At 44.1% G+C, this 24,871-nt stretch overlaps 1 protein-coding gene across 4 annotated transcripts in view; it reads left to right on the plus strand.

Moving 5' to 3' along the window:
- Positions 1–24,871, plus strand: part of PCDH15 (protocadherin related 15) — a 3,978,145-nt gene that overhangs the window by 1,186,814 nt on the left and 2,766,460 nt on the right. The gene's annotated exons all lie outside the window — the stretch shown is intronic.

Here is a 24,871-nt window from a genome sequence, read left to right on the forward strand (position 1 = left end):
AGAAGCCAAAAAAGCCAGTCTCATGCCCAAAGACTATCCCGGCAACCAGCACAACCCTCAGATCTGTGATTGCCCCCTTTTTGACTTCTCACCCATCACAGAGGATGAAGTAATAAATATAATAGCTAGCCTAAAACCTTCTAACTGCCTAGGCAATTTATGTCCTGCCTCAGTCATTAAGGACAGGGCCAGAGACATTGCCCCCTTCATCACTTTACTGATTAACACCTCGTTCAAAAATGCAACTGTCCCAAAAAACCTCAAATAGGCTTGGGTCCTACCCCTGCTTAAAAAACCCAACCTAGACCCCAACACACCGACTAATTATAGGCCCCTTACAACAGTACCCTTCCTCCTAAAAATACTAGACGGAGTAGCCTACCTCCAAATACAAAAACATTTGGAGAACAGGCATGGGACGGATCTAAAAATCCAAATGGATGAAGCCAAAGACAAGGGCAAGCTGGCCATCCTGCTCTTGTTGGATCTGTCCACAGCCTTCAACTTAGACGACCACAAAATTCTCACCGAACACCTCTCCTCGGCTGCTGCATTCATCCCAGGATGCCACCAATTGGATTTGATCCTTCCTATCTGATAGAACGACCAGGGTCTTCTCCCCACCCGGTGATACTGCCACTGACCCTGTCCCAATCCAATGTGGAGTCCCCCAAGGTTCCTGTATCTCCCACATCACTTTACAACATCTCTACCAAGCTCCTCTTCGACCGTCTTGACAACATGGGTGTCACATACACTAATTATGCAGATGACACCCAGTTCCTCATTGACCTCACGGGAAATATGACGAGGATGTTGCTAAACAGAATGAGATCTACCTAGAAATCCAAGCCTGGATGGCCACCCAGAGCCTCTGCTTAAATGACGATAAGATGGGACTGCTTATTGTCTGCTCTCAGAATCGCCTCAATAAACTGGATCCGAGATACCAATCCTTCTCCATCGATGGCATCATCATAAAAGTGTCGAAAGAAGTCAAAACTCTCTGGGTGTACCTTGACTCAACACTTTCTCTTAAAAAGCAAATTAGCACCACCATTTCAGCCACAGCCTATACCAACAAACTCATATATGCCTGCAAACCATTCTCATCCACCAACAGCCTCCTTACACTGGCTAGAGCCCTCTGACTGTCCAAGCTGGACTATTGCAACACCATATTCCTTGGTTCTACTAACAACAACCTGAATAGACTTCAAATAATCCAAAATAATGCCCTCCACTGTGCTCTCAATCTTCCACGCAAGGCCCACATCTCTACACTCAGAAAGGAATCCCACTGGCTCCCCATCCGTGATAGAATTAAACTGCGGACGTTGGTCATTACTCACAAATGCCTATACCTGATTGCCCCACGCTACCTCTCAGTCAAATTCACGAGACAGAACTCTACTAGACCAACCAGATCACCTTACCTTCACCAACTCAATATACCAAAGTTCAACCTGAAAACAGCTGGGGGAGTTGGCTTCCCTTTAGAGGCAGCCAAACAGTGGAATGCATGTCCTACGGCTATAAGAGCCGACAACTCATTCTGGTCATTTAGAGCCAAAGTCAAGGAACTGCTAAGCACCCAACAATAATCAGACCAGGGCTCATAGTTATACCCAGCAGGTCCATTACCTTACTTATGTATTTGCAAACTGATCTATTATCTGCCTCCTCAATCAAATGTATGTTATGCTTGCGGCGAACCAAATTGTAACTGGCCTGTCATAATCTACTATGCTTCTCCCTGGACCTTTCTGTAACCAGGTCCCTCGAACCATACTGTAATGTATCACACTCACATGCTCGTTTGTGCAACAATCTGTAACTTCTACTGTACTTAAAGAATTGGCGCCCAGTTACCTGAGGGTTCGGCAGCGCTTTACAAATAAACAAACCAAACCAAACCAAGTTGATAGATGCCACAGAGGCATAGACTTGGATGTAGGCTCTCTTAGATAGGACAGAGAGTCTGTACTGCCATAGGAGCAGATGGCATTTGTCAGGGGGTACACCTGATGCCCTCCACTTCGTCGCTGCCACCCTACACTTGCATTTAAGGGTGGTGAGGTTAGAATCATACCAAGAGTTGCACTTGGCTTTGGGCTTCAAGCGGATCCTCATGACAGGGTGAATGACATCCAGAGTGTTAGAGATAGAGAGATGAATTTCAGAGAGTGCTGTGTCAGAGTTGTGAGTCACCAAAAGTGCAGGAGGAGGAAAGTAGTTATTTATGTATTTATTTATTTATGCATTTATTTATATAGCGCACCAAACCTGGAGGTATCTAGGTGCTTACGCTTAAGAAATTGGTTACAGTGCTTATGGTTACAGGCAAGAGTGCACAAAAAATAGTTAGAACACAGAGAGAAGTAGAGTTAAAGGAGGTTACAGGTTACAGGCAAGAACAAACGGAGGGTAATTACATCTCACAAGTGCAATAGAGTTCAGGTGGGCACAGTGGAGTAGCTTTGCCCCATGTTGCAAGGCATCTATGTTACAGGGAGCAGTAAGGTCCAGGTGGGAACATTTGTGAAGCCTAACCCCTTGTCACAGGGAGGCTGCAGCACAAAGATGTGGTAAAGTCAAGTACAAAGATGCGATAAAGTCAAATCAGATGGGCACATTCGTGGAGCCTAACCCAATGTTACGGGGCGGCTGCAGCACAAAGATGCAGTAAATACAAATCAAAGGGCACAGTTAGATATAGGGTACAGGCATACAGTAGAGGGGTGGACAGGCAGGCTGGGGTCGACTTTTAAAGAGGGCAGATGAACTGCAATATACTAGGCAGGCTAAAATCGAGTTTTAAACAAGGCAGGTGAAATGCAACACACGAGGCAGGCTAAATGTGATTTTTAAAACCGGGCAGGTGTCACATTCAGTTACTGGTAGGGCTAGATGGGATGAAGATCAGATTAGGTAAAGTGAGAGGTAGCCCGAGCCAGTGCCGAGGGAAGGATTTCAGAAGCTAGTAAAGGGAGCAGACCTGCTGAAGAATGTTCAGAGGACCATTTCTCAACATAGGCCCAGGGACAAGGTGGTTTCCTCGGCTTCCATGTGTATTTGGGGTGTAGGAGAGGACCCCCAAAGACCCTACAGGACTGGCCAGACAGCAAACATGGAGCAGGCAGGGGCCATAGAAGTGGGCCTTTGGTGAGGGGGCCGGATAAAGCCTGCCGGTCCCCAGTTGGACAAGGTAAAGCTTCCAGTGGCCAATGGCAAGCTTGGAGTATGTAAGAAAGGCATACCAGCAGCAAGGAAAAACCGGCGGCCATCTTGTAAGTGCCGCAAGGTTGGCAAAAGGCAGTTAACAACAGGACAAACCACAAACATTTGTTACAAGAAGTACACTTCATGGGCATCAGAATGGAATGCCCAGCAGCGCGGATTTCGCAACATTACGGGCCATAATAAAAATCCAAATGGATGGATGGAGGGAGGGAGGGACGGAGGGAGAGGGAGGGAGACGGAGCGAGAGGAAGGGAGAGGGAGAGGGAGAGGTAGGGAGTGGGAGGGAGAGGGAGGGAGGGAAGGAGGGTGGGAGAGGGGAGGGAGGGAGAGGGGGAGAGGGAGGGAGAAAGAGAGGGAGAGGGGCAGGGAAATGAAGAAAAGAAGAAAAGAAGAAAAGAAAGAATATCCCAGTGGTTGCAAAATTGTCCCAAAGAAGGGCTGGTAGTATCCAGGTGGATGTTCAGGTCTCTGAGGAGAAGTTGAGGGGTAGAAAGAAGGAGGGAGGAAAGGTCTACCCACTTGGAGAGAAAGAGGACGACCGGGTCAGGTGGCCTGTAGATTGTGGCCACAGTGAGAGAGAAGCCAGGAGAGATAGAGAGCCTGCAGACCAGGCATTTAAAGGAGTAGTAGTCCTGCATTGGAATGATAGAAGCAAGGATACACTCTGGGAAATGGATGCACCCCCACTGGCACAGTTGGTTCTGGGTTTGGAAAGGATCTTGTAGCCATCGGGAAGGAGAGTGTCAAAACTTGTGACAGAGCTGGCTGTGAACCAAGTCTCAGTGAGACCGAGTGCATCCAAATCAAGCTCTTCCAGGAGATAGCAGATGTGAGAGGAATGTTTGACAGCTGAAGGAGAGTTGAGAGTAGCGATGTGGAGCAGGTTTACACATTTGAAGGACTTCTGGGAGGAGGCTTACAGACCAGATGTATACCCTGCGGAAGTGTTGGAGGTTCCCTAGGATGGGTAGAGGAGGAAAGAAGAGAAGGCACTGTAGTAAGAGAGGAAAAAGAAAATGCCAGAAGGGTGGTGGAGGAGGGAGGTAACAGGGCGGCCTTGGAAGCAGCAGGGGGTGCCGAAGAAGTGGCTGAGGAAGGGGGCAGCAGAGGAGCCAGACAGGGGTAAGAAGGGATAGCAGGAGAGGAAAGGAAGTTGATAAGGTGCAGGAAGCATCTATCAAAAAGGAGGAGATTGGCCTGAGGCTCTGCACCAAAGCAGTGCCATGTAAGTAGGCATAAATGATGGTCTTGGAGGAATGGAAGGGGCCAGAAAGGCCTCCCACTGAGTGCCACCACTAATGCGAAAAGAGGAAAAAGGAACGAGAACAGACACCATATGGGGTTGGGGTCCATAGGCCTGGAGAGGGAACAATAAATAGTATGTTAGTAAGCGTCTGTCTGGAGAAAGCAGTGGTGTAGGTATCAGCGATAGGGAGGCCTGAGTTGGAAACCGGGATGTCCCTTTTGAGCTTCTTCATACCAGACCTATTGAGAGGGATAGGATAGTCAATAGAAAAGCAGTTATAGAAGATAGGTTAGACAGAGAGCACCATAGGGGTTGCACGGAGGAAAGAGGGGGTTTGGGAGCCCAAGCAGGAAAATGGGGGACAACGAATGGGAGGGTAGCACACACAGAAAAAGAACAAAACTACAAATTAGATGCAACAGCAAAGCACATACAACAAAAGGGAACCTAGAACTAAAGAATGCAGATGCAATACAGAACCAAAAGCAAACACAGAGCTCAACAGGGAAGCTAGAAGTGTAGAATGCTGGAATGTAATGGAATGCCACAAACCATGGAGAACAACACTGTATCTAAACTGTGGAGAACAACACAAAGTCAATACCATCAACATGAAACAGGACACAACAGGAACCTGGAAGAAACAATGCAGGCAATTCAATGTAATGCTAAAGCCGTGGAGCCCAACACAGTATCAACAATAATACACAATAGATGGAATAAGGGAAGGGCTAAGATGCAAGAGGAAGGAAGTGAACACAGGCTGGGGGAATGGAACAGGATGCAGGGACCGATGTGAGGGGGTGCAAGCAGCTAGAGAAGTAAGGGAAGTGCATGCGTCCAAGTTGTGAGTGCACAAACGCAAACAGGATGCTGAGACCAACCATGCAAGCAAGCACATACGGCTAGAGAAGCAGGTTGGGTGGCAACAGGGAGTGGGGGAGAGCATGCAGCCAAGTTGCGAGGGTGTGCATGTGGCCTGAAGTTGCAGGGGGCGCACACAGCCGAAAGTTGTGAGGGAGCCCATGTAAGAAGGGGAGATGCAAGCGCTTGGGGCGGTGAGGATCTGTTACAGGGGGAGCAACGCATATGAAAGAGGGAAAAGGGGCACAAGGTCAGGGGGTTGCATGGAGTGTAGCAAAGCTAACTCTTCTGCACCTTCTTAACCTTGCGAATGCATACAAGAGGGTGAGGTCATCCACGCCGACAATTTGCGCCGCTACCCCATTGCCTCCAAACACCTAAGTCGCTTAACACTGTGGCTTTGTCCTGCGAGGGCTTTGCCGCAGAGGGTCTGAACCTCGGTTCTTACAGGCATGGAAGCGTGGACGTAGTGGAGCGTGTTAAGTATAATTGGGGCAGTGTCTCCTGTGCACCTGCATTGCTCAACACTACTGCCTTGCCCTGCGAGGGCTTTGCCCAGAGGGTCAGAACATGCTAGGTATAATCAAGCAGTGTCTTCTGCGCACCTGCGTCACTCAACACCACAGCCTTATTCTGCGAGGGCTTTCCCGCAGAGTTTCTGAACCTCGAATCAGGGACATTCTAACTTGCCTTATCAATAATTGGTTCAACAGGAATGGAGTAAGATTATGCTGTTCAATCTTCAAGACATTGTCTCTTTACTATTCTCCTTCTCCCCCTACTATACTCAGTGCATCCTGCCACACCTTCTCTCCTCTACACATCTTTCTCCAATGTCACTTTGAGGTTTCTCTCTCTCCTTTCTCCTATCTCTGCTCTTTGAGCTTACTACCACTCTCCCCTATGCTGCTGCTCTACCTTCTCTGCACTATTGCTACTCTCCCTTCTCAGCACTACCTCTACTCTCCGCACACTATCACCACCACCACTACTACTACTCTCATTGCTGTCCCTTCTCCATACTTCCCTCTTTTGACTTCTGTACTTCTTGTCTTCACCTTCACCCTTTGCTGTTAGTACTCTGTCCATCTTACTACCGCTCACTTTGCACTTCTACTTTCTTCTCACCCAAACTCAGGGATACGATACCCTGTTCACCCTTCTAATGCACACTCGCTCACAACACTCACCTAATCATCCTTATCTCCTACACCCTCTCTGCACTGTCCAATCCTACAGCCCTCTCTACTAGCCTCACTCTCTCCTAACATTCACTCCGTCTCACATTAAGCAATAATATGCCACTTCCCTGCTCCCATCCCTCACAACATCTCATTATCTTGTTCTCATATCTTCTGCTATACACCCCTCTTCCTCTAAAACTTAGTTTAGTTTAACTTTATTCAGCCATAAGGCCATCAAAGTGCATACATACATCATACCAACACACACAATATTTACAAAAATAATCAGTAGAACCCAGGAGGTCGCCATGTCTCAAATAATGAGACTCCGCACAATGCCCAACCCCAGCCAAGTCTATCCACAAATGCATCAGCAGTTGTATTACGCCAGCTATGGATTTGGGGAGTGCTACCATGACCGTTGAACAAACCCACTAGTCTTGACCACAGTGGGCCTATGATATCTCCCAATATAATTGTGAACTGAGGCGCAATGCCCAGTGGGGACAAATGTCCTGTGGGGTGAGCAGTGTTAAAGATAGGAATAGCACTGATTGTGATCAAACTCTTGGACATTGGCCGGCAACACAATCAGATTCCTCACAAGTAACTGGCTAATCTTTGGTCCCTTAACTCGATGTGGATGGAATCATGAAGACATCCCTCCCCATAGAATAGTCTTCAGGTGCTTAAGATGTCCTCTCTGATCAGGGATTAACATCTTTATACTGACGTCAACCAATGAGTACATTTGTCTATAAGTGAGTCTCTAGATTCGGCATTACCCCTAGGACATTTAGGAACATTATGCATAAATACCACACCCTGTCTTTGGCACCCCCTCTGTGAATGTAATGTTCTGTAAGGTAACGTGTTTGAGGGTGCTCTATGCCCACATTCAGTGGCTCTTCCTCTCAACCTACAACTCCTCCTACAAAACTGGCCCCCATGGACCACCTCCCTATGGATCCCCTACGAGAATGATTGCCCACTTACTGTCAGGGAGGAGTTAGACATGGGGCTAGTGACAACTTCAACCTGGTCCTGAATCCTCTTTACAGATACCACCTCAATGGGCATTTCAGAATCACTCTTGATAGACTGAGTCACATCCAAACTAGGGACACTAGGGGGTTCCTTCATTGATGTTACAAGGTCATTGTTGTTAGTGCCGTTACTTTGGTTCTGGTCACATGGGCTACCTCTTCCTGATCTTTTTCCGTTCTCTAGGACCTGTAATAACAGCTTCTTTAGGGCAACTAGTTCATGCAGAACCAATGAACGATTACAACCCTGGGCTGTTTCCTTGACTTCAGAAACTGGAGCAGGAGTAGAAAATGATTCTGATGGAAATAAGCAAGTGGAATTGGCCTCCCGTGCATTAACTTTCCCAGTCGACAGATCATATACACCAGATGTTTCATGGGCCCACCTTTCTGTGGTTATGGGGGGCTGGGCCCTGATGTCAAGAGGCTTTTTGACACCAGGAAGGCTGGTTGTTATGTCCAAAGTGATGGTGGCTGTTGTGGGCTTTAGGTTGGTAGTTGCAGCAGCAGGAGAAACAAAAGCAGAGTTATTGGAGCGCTTGGCCTGGGGTCTCTAAAAGGTGCTTCTTGTGCAGTACAGGGTGGTCGAAGTAAGAGTAACGAAGCTGGCAGTTGCATTAGTAAGAGCAAGACTAACGTTTTTGATGGTTTACAGGATCACATGGGAACATCATCTGCAGCCAAACCCCTTCCATGAGTGCACATCATCACTAGACAGGCTGGTCCTAGCCCTTGGTCATGCCATCTGGGATTCCCCTCGACAACGTAGTCTAGTTTAGAATCATCATCGTTAACATTGACATTTGACCCCAGAGTGATCGAGATGCTATCAAGGAAATGGTTGATTTCTTTAATCAAATGATATGCTTCGTCCGTTAACATTATCGGTCTATTGCCCCTGGACTTGCAGCCGCCTGAGTCGGCATCTGCATTCACCACAGGCACCAACTTCTGTTTGACTGCTAGGATTTTGTGCTTTCCATTGCGTAATATAGACAAGCTTTGGGGGGGTGAAGGACCGGACATGGGGGCGAAGCCACAACCGCTGTAGCCACTGCCATCGTTGCCATGTCGATGTCCAAATCAATAGTGGCAGGAAAGGGTGTAGGGTGATGCCCGAGTCTGCGTTAGGCATGGAAGTGTTAGAGGCCAGTCAAGAACAATAAGAATGCCACCTCCATTTCACACTCTTCACCTTTTTTTTCTTTCTCATTCCTCGCTTGTTTAGTCCAGGGTTTTCTTCCATTGAAATGAGCGAGGAAAATGTCGACAGCCCCCTTCGGAGGCTGAACACCCGCTGCGGGAGCCAAACATCCCTGCGCCTTTAAGTCCCTGCAGGCTTCGGCCTTACTGTGCGAGGGAGCAGTTTTTGTTGAAAGGGGGCATGGCCTGGTGCTCTGCCGCTTCCGTGATGGCAACCTCCAGAAAGAAAACGGCTGCTGCCCCCTGCAGGAGCCGAACACCCCTGTGCCCTTGGGTCCCTGTGGGTTTCCACTGCACACAACCTGTTCCACTCCCTCTCAAATAACTCACATTTGCTATGTTCTTGTCACTAAGTATGTTCTTGACACTAACTCTTCAACACTCCGTTACACCATCCTTCCTCTGCCTGGTATCTTGGTCCATCTTCACCTTCTCCTGCGGCCTCTCCTGTACAACCCACTCTCTGCCTTTCCTGCTGTCTTGCTGTCTTTTTTTATGGTGTTTCTGGTAGTTCTGTACCCCTTTGCCCATCCAATTAGCTGCCGTTCTTACCTGACATCATGCATCAATTGGTGGATTATCTTTCTCCCTCAAAACCCCTCCCCCTTTTCCAGTTCAGTTTAAATAACAGTCTCAGTTTGTTTCCCGGCTGTTTGTCAGTCGTTTTGTGGGTCTGGAAGTTCCTTTTTTGGCTGCTGTGGTGAGTGTTGTGCTTCTCAAGATTTCTGGGTGACTTTAGTTTGTGATGCCAGTTCATAGTCTGCATAACTTTGCCTTTTGGGTTTTCTGGTTGTTTGGTTCCAGCCTGGGTTTTAGTGGCTCCTTCCAAGGGGATTTTGGGAGTTGTGGTGCAGAAAGCGGGAGAGCTCTCGCCAGCAACTCTATGGGGAGGCATAGAGAAAGAGTGGTATCACTGTTAAGATTTGTGGCACATGTGGGGGCTTTTTAGGGGCCTGGGGGCCCCCAACTCACATACCTGGAGCAGGGCTAGTAATGACTTCTGTTTTAGCAAGCTTCTTGTTGCAGATTGACGAGGGTCTCTCTCACCCCCGCCCCTCTCTTTACATGGGTATGCCCGTGACCCTGCCACACCTGTCAGAGAATCTTAGAACATAGCATTATGAGTTAATTCAATTGTGCAGACTAGTGTGTATTTTAATGAGAAGATACACCTTACATGTATACAACTTTTTTCATGAGTCAGCATTTTGAGTTGATTGACACTTTTGGATAAAAAATTTAAATGGTTTGTGTTGATTGTTTCAATGATACCACATTTTAATAAATAAAATACAAACGGTAGCATACAATATAATATGGGGCCTCAATAAAAAAAAATCATTTTTCAACATGCACAACCAGAATTTGCGCATGCACATTTGTGTTAGTGCAAAGTTTATGTTATTAGTCTTATAGACTGCATACGTCACCACCGTAGTGGTCTTGAAGAATTGAGTCTTGTCTATGTAGAGGGGAATTGTGACCACACACAGGATTGCTGTCAGACCATTGTCTGTTGGAGGACAAGGAACTGGGTGAAGGAGTGTGGCAAAGGGTACAAGGGGGGAAAGTCTGTGAGGCAAAACATTACAGGTTTAACTCAAAACGTGCAGGTAATCATAAAGATGAGTGATAGTGTTTTGTTTGGTGAATGCATTACTTTTAGCGTTTTGACGAGAAGATGACGTCCCTGATTGAAGGGATTTGAGCCTTTCTTAATATTCATCAGATCATTTATGGAGGCAGTTACAGTGCATTAATGTAATGTTAAGTCATGTTGTGGATGTGTGATGGCCTTAAGATGTGCTCAAAGGTTCCCGGGAGTTTCTGGGGCTACAGACCACATTATAATATTGTATTACTTGCTGCTGGTAGCCGGGTGGGTTTCTGGTCAAGCTAAACCTGCTGACAAAGTTGTCAGAGTAATGTACTGGTTGTGTGCAACATGAGTGAAAAGGGGCATTAAAAGAGAGTTTGACAGAAGACCCCTCACCGCAAGCCATACAAAACTGGCCTTGGGTGAAGAATAGAGAACAAATATCAGCCTTGTATTTAGTGACTTGGTAAATAAGCCACTGGAATGCAGCAGGAGAGAATTTTATTAGAGCTAAGGTATGCAATAATGCATGACAGTCTCACTGGGTGAAAGGAAACATTAGGGTGAAGGGCAGGTCTAAAAGTGCAACGGTATGTACAGACAGTCTGGTTTCTTAGGGATAGGCTTTGAGACTTTTCTGTACTGCCTAGATGGTGGTCTGGTGTTCACACGATGCCCTAAAGGAAACAAGAGAGCACTGTGACAAGATAATGACCATATCAGGGAGAAATATGTTAATGGGGGAATCCAGGCTCTTGAGACTCCCTATTGTCCCGTGCGCATAGATACTGGTGCAGCCTTAGGCTGCAAAATACCCATTAGCATGTATATAGAAAGAAATGGATGCTGCTTAACAGCACTATGGCCCAAAACGTGTATATTACTGCACAGTCAATCCAAACACACCATAGTGTTTCATCATATTAGTTGGTTTATGAACACTGTCCAAAACAGCTGACACGTGTTTTTATGGGTCGTCTTCAGGGCTGTTGTTGTTCAAAACAAATGTATAATATGGATATTATATCATTGAACACAAAGTCAAATATGATATTTCAAAACATTATCATTTTCCATACATATAGAACAAGATAAAATAGGGTAATGGTTGTTATATACCCATATCACAGTTTGGTGTCAGGTTGGGTAAGCAGATATAGGAAAATAAGACAGAAATACATAAATGAGTTGTACCCCAAATTTCACATTCTCAACCATTGTGAATGGCTATCAATTTTTGATACTCGTGCCGGAGTCTCAAGTTATTGGTGAACACTGATAGTTCATGTTATAAGATATTAGACAATTTGTTCTGTTTACACAATTATCTTGCCTAGTAGACTGTGGCTTTATCATTTGTCCTTTCTATGTACATGTTTGTCCACTTAGGTGGGTCAGCATTGTTTTTTGCCACCGATTGAGGACGATTATGTTTTTTGCACATTAGATTTTAGGACAATTGTTCGGGAAACTCTATTATGTCAGTTTATGTGCATTGCACTTCATGGGCATTGTTCATATGAATATCTTGATGTTGGTTTTATCCACAATGTGCTGCTATCAAATCATGAGCCAGCTGAGGCGGCTTTTAAATATATAATATGTTGAAATAAATTACGTTTTTCTACTGAAATTGTATCCTTGTACCGCCACTGTTTTTTTAATGTAATATCCCCACATATGAACACTCATGTTGGTTTTGCCTTTAAAAATGCCATGCCATGCCACTATAAGAATACATGAAAAACTGTCTGCACAATGCAGTGCAGTCAAGAATCATAGTAACACGTATCATGTTTGCTTGATCTTTGATGTACATTAACAATTGCCATGTGACAGGAAGAAATTGCAAGAATGGCTGCAACAAAATGCCAGTCGGGCCACCTATTATCACATACAGTTCTTGGTTTACCATAGATGCCCAGTACAAAACGTCATGCCACAGTAAGAAAGTGCTAAACTGGCCACCCCCAAATGCCAGTCGGGCCACCTATTATCACATACCGTTTTTGGTTTACCATAGATGCCCAGTACAAAACGTCATGCCACAGTAAGAAAGTGCTAAACTGGCCACCCCCAAATGCCAGTCGGGCCACCTATTATCACATACAGTTCTTGGTTTACCATAGATGCCCAGTACAAAACGTCATGCCACAGTAAGAAAGTGCTAAACTGGCCACCCCCAAATGCCAGTCGGGCCACCTATTATCACATACCGTTTTTGGTTTACCATAGATGCCCAGTACAAAACGTCATGCCACAGTAAGAAAGTGCTAAACTGGCCACCCCCAAATGCCAGTCGGGCCACCTATTATCACATACAGTTCTTGGTTTACCATAGATGCCCAGTACAAAACGTCATGCCACAGTAAGAAAGTGTTAAACTGGCTGTCCCAAAATGCCAGTCGAGTATAACACATTTCTTTTAGCTACTGCCAGTTGAAAAAAGAAAGTATGAGGATTTTTTTACTGGGCATCTACAGTTGATGCCCAGTAAAAATGTGTTGTTGCCATGTCCCCACCCCTTACACCCATAAAAAACACAAAGGAGCACACACATTTTCTCAAAACATTCACTGCCTCGTTCCATTTCCACATATCATTCACTCACTCCTACACATTTGCACTCATTCATCATGCACTCACTGATTCACACGCATGTAATTCATGGAGAAAAAAAAAGTACCTGCAAGCAGCTCCTATCCTCACATAGTTCTGCTATCAGCACCAGAAAGCCATCCTGCTCCTGAGCAGCCTGAACAGGAACCAGGAAGTCAATAGTGCTTCTTGGTTCCTGCACATTTGCGCAGGAGCCAGAGTGCTTCTGATGAACAGCCCAATCTATTAGTATGTGCAGGGAGGTGCAGGAGTACCCCCTCACACATACAAACATGCAGTGGCCCATTGGGCGTCCTTCTCCGTCCGGGGAATTAACTGTCAAAGGGAAAGTGGGTTATCTTTTGACAGTTCAAGCCAGCCCATTAACTCTCCCTCTACTGCAACAGGCAGCTGAGGGGGGCCCATGGACTTGCATGGATCCTTCATAAGGGGCAAGGATTCTGGAAGGTCAGCCCCCCCTAACCCATTATGGAACAGCAACCATGTAGCTCCTCATCCTGAATAATACTCTAAGCACGTGCAGTAGCACACTCTCCAAGAGCTACTCAGAGAGTGCACTGGGTCTCTTTAGCAGAGCCAAGAACGGTAAATGCAGCTCTGCCTCTCAGGAGCCCTCCGACCACACCTAAATATCGGCAAGTGCAATTGACGCAGGCCGGAGGTGACGTCCTCTTCCCTGAGTAATGACTCGCGCCAACCCACCCATGTAGGTTTATGCTATGCTTCCTGTTGCCTGTTGCATAGTTGTGCAAAGTGCGGAAATGAGATGTGTTCAAAGAATATTCTGATTAGCCTGGCCACATTATGTCATCCTTCTCCACCATAAACGCCCCTGAAATACCTTCTCATCCAAAGTCACAACATGTGAAAAGATGTGTCACTTTTCGCTGTTCTGGGTCACTTCAAATTGGGAAATGGGTCCATTACGTAATATGATCCGGGCAAAAACCCAGAGCAAAACCGTCAGATGAGTGCAATTCTGCAAAACCAATGTAATGTAGAGTTGTGCAGGGAGAGCTGGTGTATTATTAAAACTGCATGGGGAGGAGGAGCCCAGGCAAATGAAGAATTTTGCTGAAAGCATCGTTTCAGCTACTTTCCTGCACCAATAACAATGCACTGCACTGATATTATCCATATGTGATGTAGAGGTAGGATATACGAGTGTGAAGACAGAGGCTGATCCAATGGAGTGACTGATGGATAACGCATAGAGCAGTCTCTTTCCCACTTGTGAAAGGTGGGTGAGGTGTTGGCACACGTAGTAGGTTGTAAAATAATGATGGTGGCGTTGAAGCTGTACATTCTATTTTCTCCATAAAAAACACCCCACAGAAAGCTGGAAGAGGGAAAGAGAGGCGACACACAAAACAGCATTTTGCACATTGGTGATTTGCTGCTGTTTGGCACGTCTCTCACACAGGTAAATAACACTCATCTTTTAAAACATACTTGAAAATTATAGTTATATATTTTTAGATTTTTTTCTGGTCTTCTTTCCACATCAGCAACTTTAATTTTGGCACAAAAAGACGACACTGTGTTGTTTTTAAATCTCAAAATGCATTCATACATTGTCTGTTTGATTGACAACTTGATTTATGAAGACCATAGAGCGTATAGGAATGTTGCATTTGAAAATAAAATAAATAATAAGAAAAAGTGCAACACAGATTTTAGAAATGCTACAAAAATGCATACAATGTACGATATTAGAACTCATTATTATTATTAGTAATATTATTATTATTCATTGAGTGCAGGCCAAGCTTCGAGAAGCATGGGAGAACTTTGCATTTTGCAAATTATAGGAGGAAGTACATGGCAAGCAAAACAGATCACAAGTTATCAACATAAGGGTGCGAGTACAAGCAAGCAGGGGAGGGAACGGCCTAATCGGATAGTCCCGGGTTAGATGGCAAATGGAGGGCGTGTGGACATTGCTGTTAAGGAGGAACCAGGAAGAGGATGTTCTTGGGTCCCTTCCTGAAAGAAAGAAAACATACTTTGCCACGCTGTAGTCTGAAGAACAAGTGTTGTGTTCCGCATTAGATGGCCACTCTGCCACTGTTTCCATTCCCCACACATCCAAATAAAGCAACTGCCACTGAAAGAGTGTGTTTTTCATCGGATGGCACAATATGAGCTTTCTAGGCATCAGCAGTAGACTTCGGTACGTTTACTGGCTAGCCCTTACTAGTATATCTATGCATAAATGCCACACCGCTGTATTCCAATACCTGTGCCAACATATTTTGTTTTTGTTACCAAACAGTTTTTACATCAATGCCACTATACCCTCGAGTGTCTAATTCGGTTTCCTTGCGCAGGCCTTCGTGTTTTTTGTTCTTCTGTAAATGGTTGGTTTTGATTTCCTTGTATTCATTCATGCAGAATGAATTGGGAAAGCAATGCCAGAGTGATACTATTTGATGGTGACTCCTGTCGCCTGGTAGTGCCATCTGGTCAAAGGTGTCCATATCATGGAACCTTCTTAAATGGAACTTCATCATGTGGTGCACATCATTGATTAAGAATATATTATGATATATATATACCGACTCGAGCATTTCTAAAATGTATGGCTGCTTGGACTTACTTTTTAATTGCATTGCATTAATCGTGTGCACACCACAACCAATACCATAAGGGCTTTCTGGGTGTTAATCACTTAACCACACAGGAAAATATCGAGATTTCTTCTGAGTTTGAAAGGTGTTAGTGAGCTGATGTTCAGAACCGAGTTGGGCAATGCATCTGAGGTTCAGGTGTCTTAAAGTCGTGACCTTCCTTAGATACAGGGGTGTTGCTGGGTCTGGAAGAGATGCAGGGCTACTCTAATGGTGGGACTGTCGGGAGCTACATAGGGTAGCTAGCCTTTTGACTGAAGCCCCTGAGCTTCTTTTCAGGGTAACAACCAGAAGACCCAGGTCTAAAGCCCCCTGGACCCCTAGCAATGCCTCTGCTTAGACACAAGTTTAAAAGAGGGGGGCGCATGAGCAGATGACTGGAATGCTAAAACTTATCACATTGTGTGCTGCAGAACAACTGAGTATATTTATGAGAGATGGAGGTAACAAGTTACCAAGGCACCTAAATGCCAGACCGGCAATTGTATGCTGAGCTCTGTTCTATGGGTGTATTGAAGGAAATGCCTACGCTCACAGAGACCACTGACGACCCGAAAGCAACATTTTGGACATTGTGCTGTTTGTCCAGGAACAGAGAATGCATGTTTGTGTAGTAAAGTTGTGCGTTTACTGATGCGCCAACTAGAATATGTAAGCAGATTCAATTCAACACTACAGCTAAGTCAATACCTAGTCTGGGATGCTGATGGAAACCCTTATTGATATATTTTTATGTCTAGTTCATGTACTCTGGATGACAACCCTTATATCACACCCCTCTCTCAGAATCCCCCCAACCCCGCTGAGCCAAGAAGTAGGTTTGTTTTGCAAATTTAAAAGGTTTATTTGAAAATTAAACAATATATATCTATCACACTTTTATAGTAAATTAATATTTGATAGCACACTTGTGAGGATGATAGTGATCAACAATGGATAATGTTACAGTGGTACACTCTTTTTGATGGCTTAGAAGTGATATAGAGAGGATGAAGTAGCTGAGAATGCTTTTATGGCTTCAAGGACAATGCAATGATGAATAAAATGCAGTACAGAAATAACTTGATATGATTTAGCAAAAGATAATATAATCCCTTTTTCTCTGGCAATTCACCCCCCCCCTTTGCAATGTAAGAAATGGAAGGAGAGCACACAGTGTTCAATAATCCCAACAAAATGCAATACGAAATGCAGTTCCCCCCTAGCAAGCTTAGAGAAAAACAGGTATGATTTTAAAACACAGGCAAGATACTTTGATGTGGTTGCACTTAAGTGAAAAATATGGTAAAAAGGCTTTTAATTCCCTATAGGGGGTTTAGGGTGGGTGATATCTAGTTTATATTAGTACAGGCTCACTTTAGCAATGCTCTATGAGTAACTAGCAGGTTAAAACGAATTTTAGCAAAGGAAAGCAAGGAGCTGCTGATTTTTACATGGCTGAAATTGTGCAAAATGTCAAATCTATTCGCGTGCACTTGCTCCTAGCACAAACCGTTCTGGAGATACGGCCGATTTAATAAAGGTAGTTTTTCGGATTTGAAATTGTAAAGCTCAGAATGACAGATGACAGTTTTCAGTTTTAAAGATGACAGAATGACACGATTCTAGGAGGCAGTTCTAATAGGCTAAAATAGTTTGGATTAGATTATTTTAAACTAAGAAATTGGTTTTGCACAGTGAGTACTCACACTATATTTTTGAAATAAGCCGTCAAGTTCTGGTCAGGTTGGATGGGACTTCCGGCGGGTGGTTCTGAACAGCGGTCTGGTCTCTGGTTCTGCTCTCAGCACTGCACAGTTCTGGTCTCTCTGGATCTCTGGTCTCTCTGGATCTCTGGTCTCTGGAGGTTGATGGATTTGAAGTCTGGAGTCTCCCGGCAAAGCGTCCCACAAGAAAGTGGAAAGTGAATGTGTCTACCTGTCCTGCACTGTCTGCTTTTATGTGTTTAGAACGTGGGTGTGTGTGGCATAACTGAGCCTGCCCCTCTCTACTTGTCATTGGCCCAATTCTCCCCTCTCTCATGATTGGGGGAAGGAAATGGATTGTCATGATGAGGTCTGTTTATGGGTCAGAGGATCCTCCCCTGGTTAATTTGCCCATAAATCTATATTTGATTCAAATACATATTTCCCAGATACACAAGTGGTTGACATTACATGTACATATTACAGATTAATTAAGACAGGTCTCTGTTCAAGCCCCATGTTCCTGCGAGCTGGGATTCAGAAATGACAACATTTTGCGTTTTTTGGTCAGTTTACCAATATCGGACATTTACCAAAAATTACACAAATGTGCGCAAGGAGTATGGACATTAATTGATGAAGTGTCAGATTTTTAACATGCAGACATTTGGAGTAAGACCATATTTTCTGCTAGCAACCCCCCAGAATACACCACAGGGTCCTAACACCTCTTAAAATGTGCACGGAAAAATCCCAAGAATAATGATATTATTTATATAATTTTGACCAGTCCGCACTATGAGTTATCTATCTTTTTAAAATGATGCCCTGGTCAAAAAGAGGTGTGGCTTCCCACATCACATGGTGGAATAACTGGTTTATCCACTTCCCCCAAGCTCAGCTTGCTAGCAGAGGCACTGCCCCTCCGAGTTTCCCCCAAGAGGAAGCCATTTTACGACCCCCCCAATATAACATTTGCCTGAGCCCAGGACAGGGCTTTGTTCAACCTCCTGCAGTCTGCAGGTACCCCTCCCTTAATTCAATCAGAGGTGTCATCTCCTTTTGGCAGGGGCAGCAGGATGCAGCTAGTCCTGGGAAGAGTGGCTGAGCAGGTTTCTCCTGTCGGGGGTAGTTGTCAGGCAGAATTCAGCTAAATGTCACTTTAGTTCCCAGTTTAAATCAAACTTACAATTTTTATATATACATTAAATAATTACTTCCTTCAAGTAATTTCAGAATATAGTTTTACATTGTATCCACCTGTTAGCAAGTCTTTCCTTGGCCTGGTTTGGGTTCATCTGTTCAGTTTTACACAAAAGTCTGGTGGTTTTAAAACGCCGGCTTTCTGAAAGTGGTGAGCACCGGTATTGCATCTATTCTTGACAATAAGAAAATGAATTCCCCACACTTCTGGGTTGCTTTTGGCAATCGGCATTGCCATTCCAAATGGTTTCAGGCTACTGTGTGTGTAGCCCAATGGTGGTTTTAGGCAGTGCCCTCCTGTGCTCACAACATAGGTAAAAATGGGTGGCAGCCTAGTCTTCATGTTTTCCCTGTGCACTCTCTTGGGAGTTCTGGCCATCATGATGTTTTCAATGCCAGTAATGCACAGTTTTATGGTAGGGCTTGGATGCATGGGTAAAAACATCCCACAAATAGCAAGCACTATGTTGAGTGGAGAGAAGGGACATTCATTATTATAGGAGATTTCATTTGGAAGAAGCTGATGCTGACTACAGCATTACAAACTGTGGTTTTAGTGTCATTACAGTTTTACCTCAGGACTCACAGGAAGCTGGCAAAAACAGAGCTGGAATCAAGATACCCTATAGATGTTTTTTATTAGAAGTGTTAAAGACAACTTAGCTACAGTTAATTGAAACTGGTGGTATCTCTTCAAAGTTTGAGTAGTATGTTTAGTCCTGGAATGACTAATCACCACCCCTCCAGAAGGGAAACCTCAACTCTGCTTTGAATGTCATCTGCCTAAGATTTTGTTATCACATGAAAAGAGGTCAAGATGTTAGAGTGGGATGAGGGAGGGGGCAATAGCTGTGGGAAATCACAAGTAAACAAGGAGGTAGTGGATTAGACTGATTGTTTTCAGTGAAGAAAACATTAAGAGCGCCACATGCTGAACTGCGCGATGCTGACATCTCGCCCTACGTGATGTAATAGAAGCAATTAATGCATCTGCAGACAGTATTGTTGTTACTGATGAGTGGTTGCCTCAGTTATGTGTTGTCCAAATGTTTGTTTTGTGTTCGCCCTTATGCCCTTGGACCACTGGTGTGCGGTACACATTTATAAACTAAACTAAACTTAGAAAGATCCATTTGGACATTCTGCATCCATTTGGTGAAATTACAGGAACCAGTTGCTTTTGGAGGGGTAAACATTGACAAGGAAGGCAGCAGTGCTGATAATTCATGCATGATTAGGAATCCACTCTACCATTGTTCAAATCTGGTAGGCAGGAGTGGACTGGCCTATAGGGAACTCTGAACATTCCCAGAAGGCACCTGCACACTGGGCCTTGTTGGTGTTGTCACCTATTTTATTTCCAGATTTCTCACAGGAAAAGGGTTGGACTTGCTGAAAATGTATAATATGGGGCCAGTTGGGAAATACCCAGGGCATCTTTTGGTTCCCAGTACACCCGTGCTTATAGAGTAACATCTGAGAAGACCAGGAAAGCGGTGTCCGTCTCTTCTCCTGGATGAAAAATGGACTGAATAGGGGAACAGCATTGATGTACCTCCAGCAAAGTTTAAAATCCTTGACAAGGCAGTTATTTGGAACATTACACACCGTAAAGCATGGTTTGTGGCAGGTTTAAAGTAATACATTGGGCTGTACATTTTCAGAGCCTGTGTTGAAGCTAAAGTTTATCAAAAGGGGGATGCACTTGGAAAACAGCAACCATCCAGGGATGGGATCAGTTTCAAGGCTCCTATTGTTTAAAAACATGGGTCAATGTTCTTGGTTCACTACAGTAAAGTATGGAGGGTAAAGGAAGGGAGATAAACGTAATAGACTGTCGAGGTTCTTGTCAGTCACGATTAGACTGATTGTTTTTAATGAAGAACACCTTAAGAGCTTCACATTTTGAGATTTTCCTGCCTGAACTATGTGATACTGACAGACCGTCCTACGTGATCTAATTGCAGCAATGCAGGCCTTTGTAAATGAATGCACAATTTGCCAATCAAACCCCAATTCTTTGTAGGGTGTCATTTTCCAAATGTGCACTCAAGGATAACTGTGGATTGCTTCTCAGAATTCCATTTTGAACATCTTCCAATCAGGGACATCATTTCACCAAAATGCCAAGAGTAGCAGAAGTTGCATCACACAGCCCCTGACATCACAGGAAGTGATGTAATTTGACCCCACCCCCAAGTGACATCACAGGAAGTGATGACACATGACTTTCACGCATCCATCTAACACCCATGTTTCCACCCAGAACATTCAAACACACACTATCACATTCCTACTCATTCACCCACCATTCACTGACCCATAGCACATGTATACATCTGACATTCCATTCACACATGCAAAATACACATCACATTTGAAAAGAAAAGCCTTTTTACCTGTTTTTCCAGCTTCTGTCCATCACTCCAGGCCATCCACAACTCCTCTGTGCTGCTCACAAACAGGAACCAGGAAGCTGACAGAGCTTCCTGGTTCCTGTATATGAGCTGCAAGGAAGCCAGAGGAGAAGGGGTTGCAGCTGAATGTGGCACATGTCATGGTCCGCTCACCCTACTGAGCGCTTACTTCTTGCTTTGCAAGCCCAGGCTTCATCCTAATGGGTGAGGACTGGGCCGGGCCACCCGCAGACCTGGTGTGGCATGATCAACACTACTCCAGTGTCCAGGAGCTTATATTTAAAACAAAAAGATCATAATGTGTTTCTTGTGTTAAATACAGGGGTAGAGACCACGGGGGTAGAAAAGGAGGACCTTGTGACCACCAAATGACATCCCTGCTCCCAATGTTTTGTAATAGACACTAAACTCCACATGGCATTGTGTACAAAATAATGTAAGTCAGCCGGTTGACTGCACTATTAGAATCTCAATGGGTTTTACAAACATATGGCTCCACAATCGTCTCCTTTTTATAGCTGTATGTAACTATTTCAGCCTGCTGCTTTGGAGTACAACATGTTCAAAGAAAAATCTATACAAAAAACAGCCATACATAGAGCACATTATTGAAAGCACAACAGCTCCAGGCCTTTCCATGAAATGTGTTCGTTCCAGATTAACTAATTGCCTAATATTTTTTCACATTGTTTTCCAGCATGGTAAGAATTCTCTTCTGCTTTTTTTCTGTAGTTCTCATTACATTGACCAAGGAATACTTGACAGCTGATATAAACACGATGTATTATTACAGAAAGCTGCTTCGTTATCATATGGTTTACCACAGATAGCAATTGCCATTATGAAGAAAAAATGCAGTTCCGTGGTGTTGGGCACGTCAGGCAATGATCTCAATTCTGCTATCAATGGATCCCCTCTAAAAGCATTGATTCTTGTCTTTTGACACATAATATTATTTAAAGTAATAAAAACGACCTCCTCGGTTGTATTCCATAGATTGCAGTTTGTAAGAAAAGGCAGTGCTTGAAACTTGCATCTGAATATTGCACTGACTTGACTTGAGTGGGTATTTCCCATCCAGCAATACACCGGGAGGGAAATTTATATCAAGAAGAGCTATAAACAAACATTAAAATCAAATCTGTTATTTCAGGGTTTAAACAGTTAAAATGGGCAAACGACTACCATTTGCATCCTTCAACACAGGGAGACACAGAGGCAATGGAGGAATATAATCACCCAAGTCAACTTAGCAAAATTACTAAATCTGCACTCTATGTTGAAAAGTAATTTGGCAGAGCTAATTTGCATTTTGTTTTTTTTTTTTTGTTTATGGTCTAGCGAGCTCCATAAGGATGCCAGTATCCAGGCAGAAGGCTTTATTGGTCCTGGTGTATTAAAAAGGAGCCCACAAGGGCATGAATGACTATTGACTATTGCCCATGCTTGACGCATCTAGTAAGATCTTTGAAATCATCTTTCCAATGGATCAATATGTCTCAACTACATACTTTTCATATGGGTTTTAGGCCAGGATATCGAACAACACATATCATTAATATAATGAAATATCTGATGGAAGGGTCAAGAAGCTGCCCAGGTGACTTCACAGTGGCATTTAACACTTAACACATATTGGCACACACTGCAGTTGGAGTACAACACTTTCTAATTGCCTTGGCCTCTTACTCTAGAGCTAATTCTCCTAAAATCAATTATGGAAAACTAAAATAATGACCATAGGCAAAGTCAGCTGTCCTCGTCCACTATTATGAACCATAGACAGAGCAGTGATCGAAGTGAGGGGGAACGGTCGGGAGCGGTGTTCCACTACTTTTATTTTTTCTGTTTACCATTCCTCTACTTTTTAACAACCTTATTCACCATTCTATATATAGGATTTGTCTATTCATGTCCCTGTGAAAGTGTAAAGTTGTAACAGGAGCCTTGGTTACAAGCCACTTCGACTGTTGCAATGCCGCAGCCGCAAAACCTTGTTACGTGTTGCACTATGCTTCTGCCTACCAGCTCCCCTGCCGAGACCATAGTTCCACTATTTTTTTTCGGTACACTTCTACCACTGAGACAGACATATAATAAAGCGTGTTAAGGTTGTATACCTAGGATCACTTTTAATTAGGGACACATCGCCATTAAACCACAATCAAGGATTCACTAAAGAAATGAGTACATTTCTGGTGATTAAGTAATATATTATTACTAAAAAAGGTTTCTCGAAATATATGGATTATTTAAAATCTACAAAGTAACCCTTGTACCTATCCTGATTTGAAGTGTTGAAAATGTAATGATGAGCAGAGATGTGTGTTAAGACAACCTAAAAGGAAAATTGTGGGGGTCTGCTGTAGGCCTCTTACAAGGTTTATTGGTGGAAGCAATTAGGTGAGAGTTAGGTGTATGCTCTGTTGCAAGACGGAAGAAGCAGACAGACTCCGGGATGACCATTTGAATGTGTTTGTTTTAAAATGAAATAAACATGATTTGCTGTCCATACTGATATGTGGAATTAACCTACTGGGCCGAATTTAGGGTGTTTATCCCTTCTCTCTGGGGGAGACACTTCCTTTGCAGCTAGGGAGGTGAGTCCACTTAGCAAGACCCTCCATAGGGGTATGGCAAGTGGGACCTCACTTGGTGTGACACCCTTCTAGGGGACCAGGACTCCCACTCACACATGAATCTCCCTATAGCATATATATATATATATAAATATATATATATATATATATGTGTATATATATATATACGTATGTATACGTATATATATTACAGGGCCTGCGGTAGTTATGGTTAGGTTGTTCAACCCATAGCAAGAGCACTTTTTGGGTGGTTTATAACTTTGCCCCCCCAAACAAATCCTCATGAAACTTTGCAAAAAAAGTATATGGCCCTTTCAGATCAATCCTGCGAAGTGTGGTGAGGTTTTGTGAAGTTTTCTCAAGTGGAGACAAAGTTATAAAGCGGTCGCAAAATGTTTGTTTTTTCCCATAGACGCCCTGGAAAAAATGTTTTACTCACGTCTACAGCCCAAACTGCTAGATGGATTTTCACAAAATTTCTGGCAGGCGAGGCGACTTGGCCCTGAAAGCGTTCTTTTGTAAATGTGTTGTAAATCCATCCAGTAATTTTTTTTTTAATTACCAAGTTTTTTAACTCACCACTTCCCTGTTCGGTCTCTGGGCAGGCCTCCAATTAGCTCATGGGCTGACGTGATGTCTGTGGACATCGGATGTGTCTGTTGATTGGTCAATAAAAAACATGCGGTGCATCCGATTTTTGGAAACGCCTGCCATGTTGGCTATAGGGACAGCCGCAGCTAACCGCGGATGCTGAGTGGGGCAAAAAAGTCTGGAAAACGCATTTAGAGTCATTTGCTAGTTGGAAGAAGGGCTGGAAAGGGTGGGGGAGTACAAAAAAGATGATATGGGGCTGTTTTTGTAGGTTGAAAAAGGCCGGGCAGGCAGTGTAGCTGTCCGTGGGCAAAGCAGCAGTTTGCAGACATCGCAGTGAACGGACAGCTTGGAGAAGACATTTGGGGTTATTTGATGGCTGGAAGAGGGCATAACAATGGTAAGGAAGTGGAATTAAGGTAATGTGGATCTGTTTTTATAGGTAAAAGAGTGTTTGGGAATGCAGCCAGGTCCACGGTCAATTTTGGTGTCCGCAGACGACATTTCCATTGCTGGGGGGAGGGGGTGAGTTTTATTAGTTGACCGTGTATGATATATATGTGTTATACAGTTAATTGTGTTGTGGTCAGTGACCAGATTCTGGGTGGCATGGCCACAGGCCATGCCCCTCAGAATATGTGCACTGGACACAATCACCACAGTACTAATTTGTATATTGTAATTATAGGTAATGTAGTAGGAGTATGGCTAGAATCGCCATAGTAGGAATATGTGTAAAGTAA

The sequence above is a fragment of the Ambystoma mexicanum genome, chromosome 8 (genome assembly GCF_040938575.1).
Source record: "Ambystoma mexicanum isolate Mex_15411 chromosome 8, UKY_AmexF1_1, whole genome shotgun sequence".
NCBI lineage: Eukaryota > Metazoa > Chordata > Amphibia > Caudata > Ambystomatidae > Ambystoma > Ambystoma mexicanum.